The sequence below is a fragment of the Triticum dicoccoides genome, unplaced genomic scaffold, assembly GCF_002162155.2.
Source record: "Triticum dicoccoides isolate Atlit2015 ecotype Zavitan unplaced genomic scaffold, WEW_v2.0 scaffold21853, whole genome shotgun sequence".
NCBI lineage: Eukaryota > Viridiplantae > Streptophyta > Magnoliopsida > Poales > Poaceae > Triticum > Triticum dicoccoides.
In genome coordinates, this window is record NW_021241105.1 from 22,271 (window position 1) to 35,981 (window position 13,711).

Sequence of the window (13,711 nt, forward strand, 5' to 3'; positions counted from 1 at the left end):
TGGTGTTGATCATGTTTTGCTCGCGAGAGAGGTTTAGTCAACGGATCTGTGACATTCAGATCCGTATGTACTTTGCAAATTTCTATGTCTCCACCTTGAACATTTTCACGGATGGAGTTGAAACGACGCTTGATGTGCCTGGTCTTCTTGTGAAACCTGGGCTCCTTGGCAAGGGCAATAGCTCCAGTGTTGTCACAGAAAAGTTTGATTGGCCCCGACGCATTGGGTATGACTCCTAGGTCGGTGATGAACTCCTTCACCCAAATAGCTTCATGCGCTGCCTCCGAGGCTGCCATGTACTCCGCTTCACATGTAGATCCCGCCACGACGCTCTGCTTGCAGCTGCACCAGCTTACTGCTCCACCATTCAACCTATACACGTATCCGGTTTGTGACTTAGAGTCATCCAGATCTGTGTCGAAGCTAGCGTCGACGTAACCCTTTACGACGAGCTCTTCGTCACCTCCATAAACGAGAAACATGTCCTTTGTCCTTTTCAGGTACTTCAGGATATTCTTGACCGCTGTCCAGTGTTCCTTGCCGGGATTACTCTGGTATCTTGCTACCAAACTTACGGCAAGGTTTACATCAGGTCTGGTACACAGCATGGCATACATAATAGATCCTATGGCTGAAGCATAGGGGATGACACTCATCTCTTCTTTATCTTTTGCCGTGGTCGGTGACTGAGCTGAGCTCAATCTCACACCTTGTAACATAGGCAAGAACCCTTTCTTGGACTCATCCATTTTGAACTTTTTCAAAATCTTATCAAGGTATGTGCTTTGTGAAAGACCTATGAGGCGTCTCGATCTATCTCTATAGATCTTGATGCCTAATATATAAGCAGCTTCTCCAAGGTCCTTCATTGAAAAACATTTGTTCAAGTAGGCCTTAATGCTGTCCAGAAATTCTATATTATTTCCCATCAAGAGTATGTCATCCACATATAATATGAGAAATGCTACAGAGCTCCCACTCACTTTCTTGTAAACGCAGGCTTCTCCATAAGTCTACATAAACCCAAACGCTTTGATCATCTCATCAAAGCGAATATTCCAACTCCGAGATGCTTGCACCAGCCCATAAATGGATCGCTGGAGCTTGCATACTTTGTTAGCGTTCTTAGGATCGACAAAACCTTCCGGCTGCATCATATACAACTCTTCCTTAAGATGCCCGTTAAGGAATGCCGTTTTGACGTCCATCTGCCATATCTCATAATCATAGTATGCGGCAATTGCTAACATGATTCGGACGGACTTAAGCTTCGGTACGGGAGAGAATGTCTCGTCGTAGTCAATCCCTTGAACTTGTCGATAACCCTTAGCGACAAGTCGAGCTTTATAGATGGTGACATTACCATCCGCGTCCGTCTTCTTCTTAAAGATCCATTTGTTTTCTATCACTCGCCGATCATCGGGCAAGTCAGTCAAAGTCCATACTTTGTTTTCATACATGGATTCTATCTCGGATTTCATGGCTTCAAGCCATTTGTTGGAATCTGGGCCCGCCATCGCTTCTTCATAGTTCGAAGGTTCACCATTGTCTAACAACATGATTTCTAGGACAGGGTTGCCGTACCACTCTGGTGCGGAACGTGTCCTTGTGGACCTACGAAGTTCAGCAGCAACTTGATCCGAAGTACCTTGATCATCATCATTTTTTTCCTCTTCGGTTGGTGTGGGCATCACAGGAACATTTTCCTGAGCTGCACCACTTTCCCGTTCGAGAGGTAGTACTTCATCGAGTTCTACTTTCCTCCCACTTACTTCTTTCGAGAGAAACTCTTTTTCCAGAAAGCATCCGTTCTTGGCAACAAAGATCTTGCCCTTAGATCTTAAGTAGAAGGTATACCCTACAGTTTCCTTAGGGTATCCTATGAAGACGCATTTTTCTGACTTGGGTTCGAGCTTTTCAGGTTGAAGTTTCTTGACATAAGCATCGCATCCCCAAACTTTTAGAAACGACAGCTTAGGTTTCTTCCCAAACCATAATTCATACGGTGTCGTCTCAACGGATTTAGACGGTGCCCTATTTAAAGTGAATGTAGCTGTCTCTAGAGCGTATCCCCAAAATGATAGCGGTAATTCGGTAAGAGACATCATAGACCGCACCATATCCAATAGAGTGCGATTACGATGTTCGGACACACCGTTTCGCTGAGGTGTTCCAGGCGGCGTGAGTTGTGAAACGATTCCACATTTCCTTAAGTGTGTGCCAAATTCGTGACTTAAATATTCTCCTCCACGATCTGATTGTAGGAACTTTATCTTTCGGTCACGTTGATTCTCCACCTCATTCTGAAATTCCTTGAACTTTTCAAAGGTCTCAGACTTGTGTTTCATTAAGTAGACATACCCATATCTACTTAAGTCATCAGTTAGAGTGAGAACATAACGATATCCTCCGCGAGCCTCAACGCTCATTGGACCGCACACATCGGTATGTATGATTTCCAACAAGTTGGTTGCTCGCTCCATTGTTCCGGAGAACGGAGTCTTGGTCATTTTGCCCATGAGGCATGGTTCGCATGTGTCAAACGATTCATAATCAAGAGACTCCAAAAGTCCATCAGCAAGGAGCTTCTTCATGCGCTTGACACCAATGTGACCAAGGCGGCAGTGCCACAAGTATGTGGGACTATAGTTATCAACTTTACATCTTTTGGCATCTACACTATGAACATATGTAATATTACGCTCGAGATTCATTAAGAATAAACCATTGACCATCGGAGCATGACCATAAAACATATCTCTCATATAAATCGAACAACCATTATTCTCAGACTTAAATAAGTAGCCATCTCGTATTAAACGAGATCCAGATACAATGTTCATGCTCAAACTTGGCACTAAATAACAATTATTAAGGTTCAAAACTAATCCCGTAGGTAAATGTAGAGGCAGCGTGCCGACGGCGATCACATCGACTCTGGAACCATTCCCGACGCGCATCGTCACCTCGTCCTTCGCCAGTCTCCGTTTATTCCGCAGCTCCTGCTATGAGTTACAAATATGAGCAACGGCACCGGTATCAAATACCCAGGAGTTACTACGAGTACTGGTAAGGTACACATCAATTACATGTATATCAAATATACTTTTGGTGTCGCTGGCCTTGTTATCCGCTAAGTATTTGGGGCAGTTCCGCTTCTAGTGACCCTTCCCCTTGCAATAAAAGCACTCAGTCTCAGGCTTGGGTCCATTCTTTGACTTCTTCCCGGCAACTGGCTTACCGGGCGCGGCAACCTCTTTGCCGTCCTTCTTGAAGTTCTTCTTACCCTTGCCCTTCTTGAACTTAGTGGTCTTATTGCCACTATTGGGGAACGTTGCAGAAAATTAAAATTTTTCCTACGGTTTCACCAAGATCCATCTATGAGTTCATCTAAGCAACGAGTCAAGGGAGAGAGTTTGCATCTACATACCACTTATAGATCACGAGCGGAAGCTTGCCAAGGGGATGGTGATGATGGAGTCGTACTCGAACGTGATTCGGATCACCGATGTCCTAGTGCTGAACGGACAGCACCTCCGCGTTCAACACACGTACGGGACGGGAGACGTCTCCTCCGTCTTGATCCAGCAAGGAGGAAGGAGAGGTTGAGGAAGGCAGCTCCAACGGCAGCACGACGGCGTGATGCAGTTGATGCGGCAGTATTCCGACAGGGCTTCGCCAAGCACGTACGGAGGAGGAGAGGTGTTGGGGAGGGGAGGGGCTGCGCCTTGGCTTGTGGTGTATTGCAGCCCTCCCCTCACCCCTCTATATATAGGGGAAGGGGCAAGGGGGGCCGGCCCTCTAGGGAAAACCCTAGGGGGGGCGGCGGCCAAGGGGTGGGGGGCTTGCCCCCCAAGCAAGGGGGGTGCGCCCCCTTTAGGGTTTCCCCCCAACCCTAGGCGCATGGGCCCAAGGGGGGGGGGCGCCAAGCCCACTAGGGGCTGGCTGCTATCCCCACGCAGCCCAAGTGGCCCCCCGGGAGGGGTGGCCCCTCCCGGTGGACCCCCGGAACCCTTCCGGTGGTCCCGGTACAATACCGGTATGACCCCGAAACTTTCCGGTGCCCGTTTAACAACTTCCCATATATAAAACTTTACCTCCGGACCATTCCGGAACTCCTCGTGACGTCTGGGATCTCATCCGGGACTCTGAACAACATTCGGTAGTCACATACTAGTCTTCCTAACAACCCTAGCATCACCGAACCTTAAGTGTGTAGACCCTACGGGCTCGGGAGACATGCAGACATGACCGAGACCACTCTCGGGCAATAACCAACAGCGGGGTCTGGATACCCATGTTGGCTCCCACATGCTCCTCGATGATTTCATCGGTTGAACCACGATGTCGAGGGTTCGATCAAACCCTGTATACAATTCCCTTTGTCAATCGGTACGTTACTTGCCCGAGACTCGATCGTCGGTATCCCAATACCTTGTTCAGTCTCGTTACCGGCAAGTCACTTTACTCGTACCGTAATGCATGATCCCGTGGCCAACACCTTGGTCACCTTGAGCTCATTATGATGATGCATTACCGAGTGGGCCCAGAGATACCTCTCCGTCATACGGAGTGACAAATCCCAGTCTCGATCGGCATAAAACAATAGATACTTTCGGAGATATCTGTAGTGCACCTTTATAGTCACCCAGTTACGTTGTGACGTTTGATACACCCAAAGCACTCCTACGGTATCCAGGAGTTACACGCTCTCATGGTCAAAGGAAGAGATACATGAAATTGGCAAAGCTCTAGCAAACGAACTACACGATCTTTGTGCTATGCTTAGGATTGGGTCTTGTCCATCACATCATTCTCCTAATGATGTGATCCCGTTATCAACGACATCTAATGTCCATAGCCAGGAAACCATGACTATCTGTTGATCACAACGAGCTAGTCAACTAGAGGCTTACTAGGGATATATTGTGGTCTATGTATTCACACGGGTATTACGATCTCCGGATAATACAGTTATAGCATGAATAAAAGACTATTATCATGAACAAAGAAATATAATAATAACACTTTTATTATTGCCTCTAGGGCATATTTCCAACATAATCTTGGTGTTGCGTAGAAAATTTTGAATTTATGCTACGTTCCCCTACAGTTTGAACAATTTCTGACACCGTATGCAAGTTGCGACGCGTCCAGCCTTTTTTTGCATTTTCTTACTGAGAAAACTCTAGAAAAATGCAAAACTTGTCAAAAACCGAAACAACTTGTCATGGTGCCTTGAATTGGTCATACGAGGCCATGAAAAAAATTATGCCCATTTCAAGAATATCGAAAAACAACGTGCTCTGTGACAGACCCTTCTGGCCAACACGAACACCCTCCATTGAATATGGTAGTTTCGTGGACATCCATGAAATTACTGCAACGTTTTTCCACTAGGTGGACATGCCCATCGTTGGCATCCATGGAAGGTTTGAACTACTTCCGACACCATATGCAAGTTGCGACACGTCTAGCCATTTATCGACCTTTTTTAACCGAGAAAACTTTAGAAAATGCAAAACTTGTCGAAAATCCATGCAACTTGGATTGATGCCTTGAATTTTTCATACAAGGCCATTGAAAAAATATTGGAGGCATGGATGCCTACCATGGGCATACCAACCGCTGGCAAATGTTTAGTTCATTTCAAGAATGTCCAAAAAATACACCATGTTCAACGTAGCATGCCCAAGTAGTCATCCATGCCAGGTTTGAAGGAAAAATGTATTTAAAATTATAATTTATATAGATACTTAAAACTGTCATTTTAAGTTTCTAACATAACTAATAAATACAAAATGATAGAATTGAAAACAACAAATGCTTTTTAAAAACATTTAATAAATTAAACAAAAAAAGAATTAAAATCATGATTTAAATTAGTTACTTTAAACTGTAACATTGGTATTTCAAGTTTTGTACAGGTTTAAAAAAAGTTTAAAAAGGGAAAAAGATAAATTAACAAAAAATAGAATAGAAAAGAAAATCTTAGGCCTTGCCAAACTAAGCGATGACATCGCTCCTGTTAAGCGACTATTGAAATTTGTTGTGAAATAAAAAAAATCTCATTTTTTTAAAAAATTCACAAATCCAAAAAATGTTCCGGCAAATTTAGAACACTTTTTTGATATCATATATTTAGTCTCATTTCTGAAAAATGTTTTGGAATTTAATTTTTTGTCCGTGCTCTGAGAAAATGTTTGTTTTCACAATTTTGTTTGTGCTTTTCAAAAAAAGTATTTGAATTTTGACGTTTTGAAAAAATTTAAAGACACAAACATTTTTTGAAATTACCTTACAATTTTCAAAAAAGCAAATAATTTTTAATTTATGAATAAAATTTGGAAATAACGAACCTTTTGAAATTTTGGGCAACATTTTGAAAGCATTACCATTTCTTGAACAAGAAAGAAGAAATGTAACAGGAAAAGGAAAGTAAATAAATAAAAACAAATTATGGAAAAATGACCAGTTCAGAAAGTGTTCGTAAAATCTTTTTTAAAATTCCCAGCCGGTCACTTACTTAATGCACCTAGCTTTAAATTATCAACCAAAGGCATGCTGTCGCACTGGTTGTGGACGCATTTAGTGTTTTGAGTGGTCGTGGGTTTGATTCCCGGCTTGTGCGATCGTTTTTCGCCATTATTCATCCGCATGCCACCGCAAATGGGCCGGCCCAATTAAGCTCCCTGATGTATACGTTACTATAAAAAATAGATACAAATTGCGAAATGTCTATATTACCCTTTATACGTATTGCGAGGGGGGTTGTACCGAAGCGGACTCATATATATAAAGCGTTGGTCCACTTTTTTGGAACCCTAATTTTAACTATGATTTTCACGTATTGTATGTCTATGAAAATAATATCCAGACATACGCAATAAAATTAGTTTGCAAGGCAAATATATACATGTGCAATTTATATACTACTTTGTTATCTATTAATGACCAAAGTTCTGCATTAAAGACCGTGCAAAGTCAAGCACGCCTTATATTTTCAAAAACACCAACGCCCACACGTGTGGCAACGTTGCAACTCGCCCACATGCCTGGATTACCATCCAGTTAAGTTTGCACAAATCTTGACACACCGAGGCAGTTTTCGCGTGTCACGTAGGACAAGGCCGGTGTGTGGGTGTTGGAGAGGTCGCCTACACGCCCCACAATACGCGGTTGCCAGGTGCGCTGGGTGAGCGAACTAGTTTCTGCCCACACAGTCACCACCTAGTCCACGCGCGTGTGAGCGAACTGCTTTTCGCCCACATGACAGTCGTACGTTGTTGAATGGCAACTGCAGTTGCGCGTACATCGCAACTAGGTAAACACACATGGCAACTATGATTCGTTTGCTAGACGACAACTGCAGTTGCGCGTACGTGGTAATCAGGTAAACATACATGGCAACTGTGATTAACCACACGTGACAACTAGGTAAACACACATGGCAAGTATTGTTTGACCATATGTGGCAAGTAGTTAATCACACACGACAACTATGATTTGATTACACGCGATAACTACCATAAATTAGACATGACAAGTATAGTTAACCAAAACAGAGAGAGTTGCCATGCTTCTACAACCATATTTGCCATCCCGGATAACTACATCTGCCATCCCGGATGGCAACTAAATAACCACCCCGCGGGTACCTATTGTAGCTGCGCCAGGACGTGTGGGTACATTTGCTTCGTGCCACACGCGCGGGGTGGGGATGAGTAGTACTTGTTGGGTGTGTGTGGCACGAAATGGCTGCGCCCACACGTGTGGGCAATTCTACTGTTCGCCAACACACAGTTCACCAACACGTGTGTGGAATTTAGCCTGATGATGAAATATGAGTTTCTGCAGTAGACGGGGCTGACTGGCATCATCTCAGGAATGAATGAATGGATGATACAGTACTAGCTAGTATAGTGCACGGCTCTAGGGAGGGAGTGCTAGCCGCCATGATAGAAACCTGCATCTGCAACAAGTCCGGTTCAGCAAGGCGACTGCTGCTGTACGACTGCTGCTGTACAGAAGCTCTGTCATGGGGGTGTATTGTGTGGTGTATGCCATTGCCAATGAACAGAAGCTCTGTCAGTCAGTGTGCAGATGTGGAGGAGGCATGCAAGGGGCTTTGTGTGTTGGGTCTGAATTTGGCGCTTCAGTTTATCTTTGATGATGAGGGAGATTCGGCGACTGTACGTGATCAACAATATTCACTCCACTAGAGCGAACACCTGGCCTGGGTAATCTGGAGATGAAGAAGCTTTGCGTGAAAAGGCATTTTCCTTTTTGTAACTGTTCACATCTCTTTCTTTGCAGGGCCTTTACGAATTCAAACCCACATCTCACCCATGCCCGCAGAAAAAAAAACATCCCTACCACATCCCTTGGATTTTCCTTTTATTCTTCCTGTATGCTTTTCGGATGGCGTCTTTTTCACCGAATTTTAGAAGCTTTTCGCCTTTCTCTTTTCGTTGTTTCTTTTCAGTTTTTCCCATGATAGGTTTTTTATTTTTATTCTCCTTTTTTATTTTTTTAATAAAATTCATGAGCATTTTCAATTTTATGCACATTTTTAAATTCTTAAATAATTTTACGTACGAATAAATAGTTTTTCAAATCCATGAATATTTTTTTAGAATTCACGACATTTCTTCCAAATAGTGCAAATTTCTCATAACTCATGAATATTTTTAAATTGCGGATATTAACCCATGACCATTTTTTGTAAATTAATTAAAATTTTAAAAATAGAAATCATCTTTTGAAAATATGTGATTGTTTTATGATTTTGCGAAAAATTTCTAATCTGCCAAAAAAACCAGCTTTTGTTTTCCAAAAAACCAGTTAGCCAGCGGTTGCTGGTTCTTTAAGCTAGCTAGCAACGTGGCCCATAACTTTTAAAATGTACACATGAGCGCTGAAGGCGCTAAATCCCATCAGTTAACCATCAAGCTAGCGACACGTGAGCGCTGACGGCGCTAAATAGGTATTCCTTATTTGAAGGTTATTGTGTCAAATTGTCCGGCAATACACAGGGGCAGAGTCATGTGCCAGGCCCCAATAGGAGGAGAGGACGAGTGATTTTCTTTCTAATCGATTTTCCCTCCAAAATATATGTAACATTTTCCCCAAAATATTAATGTTTATTAAAATCATGATTTTAAAAATTTATTCATATAATTTATGCTCCCTACTATCCGTATTACTTTTCTTTGCTTTAGTACAGCTTTACTAAAGTAACGGCAAGTAATATGGATCATAGGGAGTTTTTTTTTCTGATTTTTCTAAAAGGATTGCATAACTTTTAAAAGGTACACATGTCTCTCAAAAATATTCATGCATTATGTATAAAAAATTCCATACACTTTTCCTAAATAATTTTCACGCAATTAAATAAGTGTGCACATTTTTTAAACACGGTTTTATGCCCCGGCAATGTCCACATTTTTTAAAACAGCAGGACACTGGCCGCAGCTCTGGCAATGTCCCGCTGTCCTGCCACGCGACAAAGGGCCTATTCGGAGACTCTCCCGCTCCCCAAGTCCACTCCCGGAGTTGGTGAAGCTGTAGCTAAAAATGGTGGAGTGGGGAAAAGGCAGCTTCATAAATTCTCAGATTTCAGTGAGCTGGAGGCCTGCCGTATGTCTATATACAACCATTCTGGAGACCTAGCATGCACCACGCGCTCCGTGATCCGTACGCATTCGGAAGAAAAATGGATCAAGCTGGCAGCCGCAGAAATCATCATCCGAAACTACTAGCAGCGGCAACGGAGGGATGGGTGGATGGATGGTGCAGGTGTACCGTCGTCGTTCATGTCCCGGATGGACCAGGAGAGCACCACGTCGCCCAAATTCCATCTCCGCCATGTCGTCGCGCGCACCTTCTCCCCGGCCGCCCTAGATGCAAATGCCCGAGCGAGCAAGCGGCATTCGCGATGAAGAGGACGAGGAGCGAGCAAGCACCACTTGCCGGACCGGATGGGTTTCCCCTGTCCAGACAGCGTGATCCGGACGTATGCGAGAGGTTTGCGGGTCAACGCAGCGTTGGAGATGCCGTTACTACAGTATTTGTGGTTGTGATCACATGAGGAAGTATGTGCATGCAAAAGCAGGTGTGCACCCTACCGCTAAGGACAACTATATACATGGTGGTTTACGCTACACCGAACAGAGTATCAATTATTATGCAAGGTAGTGTGTATGCAGTTGGAGCGGGTGGCCATGGTGATTTTTACCTAACATGGGTGGTAGCATAACCTCCGAATCGACCCCATCGCCTGCATCGACATAGGCATAGTTTCGGTCTCATATGGCTTGACTGGTGCCAACGTGTCACCTTGTAATATTGTTGCACTTGTAGAGAAATGAAAACAAGCTAGCATGTGAACGGTGATATAGTCATGCCAGCATATGTTACATATACTCAAGTCGTGTCCAAGTGGTTGTGAACATGAAGGATCGCACGCTTACTTAAGAGGTTGCAGTAGCTCTCCTCCTACTCGAGTACGGTGTTGTGGAGGAGTCTCGCTTATCTTGGAGGGTCTGCATCAGGATGCTTGCACAGGTCTCTACTTATCAATCTCAGAATGCTGTCATCAAAATGGTAAGGCCAAAACAATAGAGGACCAAATAGCGAATATTCGTTTCTGAGCTCGGGCTCAGATGGTCCTGATATCACAACCTTCCATTCACCCCGTGATCTGCGCCATAGGATGTATTCCTTCCTGTAAACATGCTGTATCGGTGTTAAATGTAAAGCGGGGCCAAACATATTGCTGAAACTGATGTTACCAGCTCACCGTTACAACATTAATATCAAGTCTCGGTGCTTGTTTTACTGATCCACAACCTTGCCCCAATGCTTGTTCCTTGCTAGTAAACTCCAACTTTCAGTGACTAATTCAGTCAGAAACAGATTACAGAAACCAAACCTCCTTTGTTCGTTCGAGGTTGAGATCGCCGAGTGATTGTATGGGCTACCTCGGCGAACTTTTCCACATTTGCGTTCGCCGCCGAGGATCTCGTTAACTGTTTGTATCCTACTCCGTATAATCAGTTTTGAAGGCCCGCATAGACTCATACGGCCACACGATATTGACCAGGTCCCACCCGATGCACAAAGCTCCCGGCGAACAGAATTTATTGCGCATGTTACGATCTTGTGCCACGGAACAGATTGTCGACCTCACGGAGACGTCTCCCAAATTTCTAAATCACGTGGCACTCCTCTTGGAGACCCCACCGTATGGTACTGTGTCCTACGGTATTTGTGAACCACATCTAATTTCCACAGGCACCACCGCACCAATTAATGCGCGTTTTCAGAATCCCCAGGCCAAAACTAGCGATCGGGATTTCGGGTCTAGTTGAGCTCGGGCTCCAAAACGCCCTGTCCGCCAAATAGCTAGTATAAGAGAAACTTATCATGTACCGCACTTAACATACTTAGGTCCTGTTCGACAGCTCTCCAGCTCCACAAAATACGGGAGCGGACGGAGCGCCACTTTGACAACTCCACAGAAATAGGGTGCGGGCAGCAGAGCTGCGGAGCAGAGAGCTGCCGAACAGGGCCTTATTGATGCCAAATCTGCCAACAGCCACCTGTTTTATGTACAAACCATAGGCTTTGGACCAACTAGGCAGCTATATACGTGGCCAGCCCAATTAATGAACTTCAGTTATGTTGACACTAACATAGCATGTACTAGCTAGTACAGAACCAATGGAGGAAAAGCTTACATGTGCACATCGTCGCTGCCGGTGTATTTACACTACCAATTGACTGAGATAGTATTATGGGCCGCACTTGTCTATATATGAAGCCATGGCCCTGCATGTCCAGGGAAACATAGCATATCCCATGCATACCCGTGATCACAATGTCAATCGTGTTCTCGCAGCAAGAGATGCTCATCTCCACAGCACTCTTCCCCTATACTACTTGTGCTTGAGGGCTGGCTATAGATCAAATAACCCAGCGGTGCTCCCAACAAACTGGCCCACACTGCACATGTTCCCTTCCTTCGTGGCCAACCTCCACAACTTGCATGATTATTTCGCCCTTGTCCTCGCTGGATCAGGTCACAACTTCAGGGCGCACGGCCCTCCTGGGACCGGGATGCGGTTATTCGTCACATGCGACCCTGCGAACATCCGGCACATCTTCACGACCAACTACACCAACTTTCCCAAGGGTGCGGAGTTTGCCGCTATCTTTGACATCATGGGTGGAAGCCTCTTTACTATTGACGGCGAGCTGTGTCGTCAGCAGCGCGCCAAAGTCAAGGGCGTACTTAGCAGTCCATGGATGGTTGCCAGGATTGCCGCTTGCTGCCGCGACAAGGTGGAGAACAACCTGCTCCCCTTGTTTACCAACATGGAGAGCATTGGCACTCCGTTCGACATGCAAGAAATGATGTCGAGGTTTATGTTTGACCTGGGTGCTACGCCTCTCTTTGGCGTGGACCCGGGGCTCCTATCATCGGACATGCCGCCCATGGATGTCGCGGTCGCCATGGACACGGTCATGGAGGCGGGCTTCTTTCGGCATGTGGTGCCAGCTTCTTGTTGGAAATTGATGAGGCGGCTAAACATCGGCCCTGAGAGAAAGCTCAGAGTGGCGCACACTATGTTACGAGGGTTTATCGTGGATATGATGGAGAGGAGGAAGATCAACACATGCCATATTGGTAATGATGAGGAACAAGAGGGTGTGGATATTATGTCTCCCTTCCTCAATGATCCAGACTACGCCAACGATGAATTGGCCCATGCAATGATCATTGGCTACATGCTCGCTGCAAGGGACACAGTTGGAACGACCCTAACATGGATCTTCTACAATCTCGCTCAGAACCCAAACATTGTGTCAATCATACGCAATGAACTCTCGCCCATTGCATCAACCAAAGTAGCAGCCCGCGCGGATGCCATGGTGATCTTTGAGCAGAACGAGACCAAATATCTAGTATATCTGAAAGCCGTCTTGTACGAGACTCTTAGGTTGTACCCACCAGCGCCTTTTGAGAGGAAGACGGTGGCCGCCGATGATATAATGCCAAGTGGCCATGAACTGGGCACCGGCGACACCATCCTTATTTCTCTCCATTCCATGGGAAGAATGGAGGGCATATGGGGTAAAGACTGCCTCAACTACAATCCAGATAGGTGGCTCTCGGAGGATGGCAATAAGCTGAGATACGTACCATCTCACAAGTTCTTGGCCTTCAACTCGGGCCCGAGAATGTCACCTTACGAGGTATGTTAGTGACTTGATCCGAAACTTCATGATCACTATCATAAGCTTCTACTTCAATTGGTGTAGGTGCCACGGGAACAACTTCCTAGTTGAAGTGACGGTTCAATAACCTCATCAAGTCTCCACCATCCTCCCACTCAACTTTTCGAGACAAACTTTTCCTCGAGAAAGGACCCGATTCAAGAAACAATCCCTATTGCTTTCGGATCTGAATTAGGAGGTATACCCAACTGTTTTGGGTGTCCTATGAAGATGCATTTTATCCGCTTTGGGTTCGAGCTTATCAACCTGAAACTTTTTCACATAAGCGTCGCAGCCGCAAACTTTTAAGAAATGACAACTTAGGTTTCTCTAAACCATAGTTCATACAGTTTCATCTCAACGGAATTACGTGGTGCCCTATTTAAAGTGAATGTGGTTGTCTCTATTGCCCAACCCATAAACGATAGTG

At 44.9% G+C, this 13,711-nt stretch overlaps 1 pseudogene; it reads left to right on the plus strand.

Annotated features, from left to right (window-relative positions):
* The first annotated feature begins 7,955 nt into the window (after positions 1-7,955).
* LOC119345242 lies at positions 7,956-13,376 on the plus strand (annotated as a pseudogene).
* The last annotated feature ends 335 nt before the right edge of the window (positions 13,377-13,711 follow it).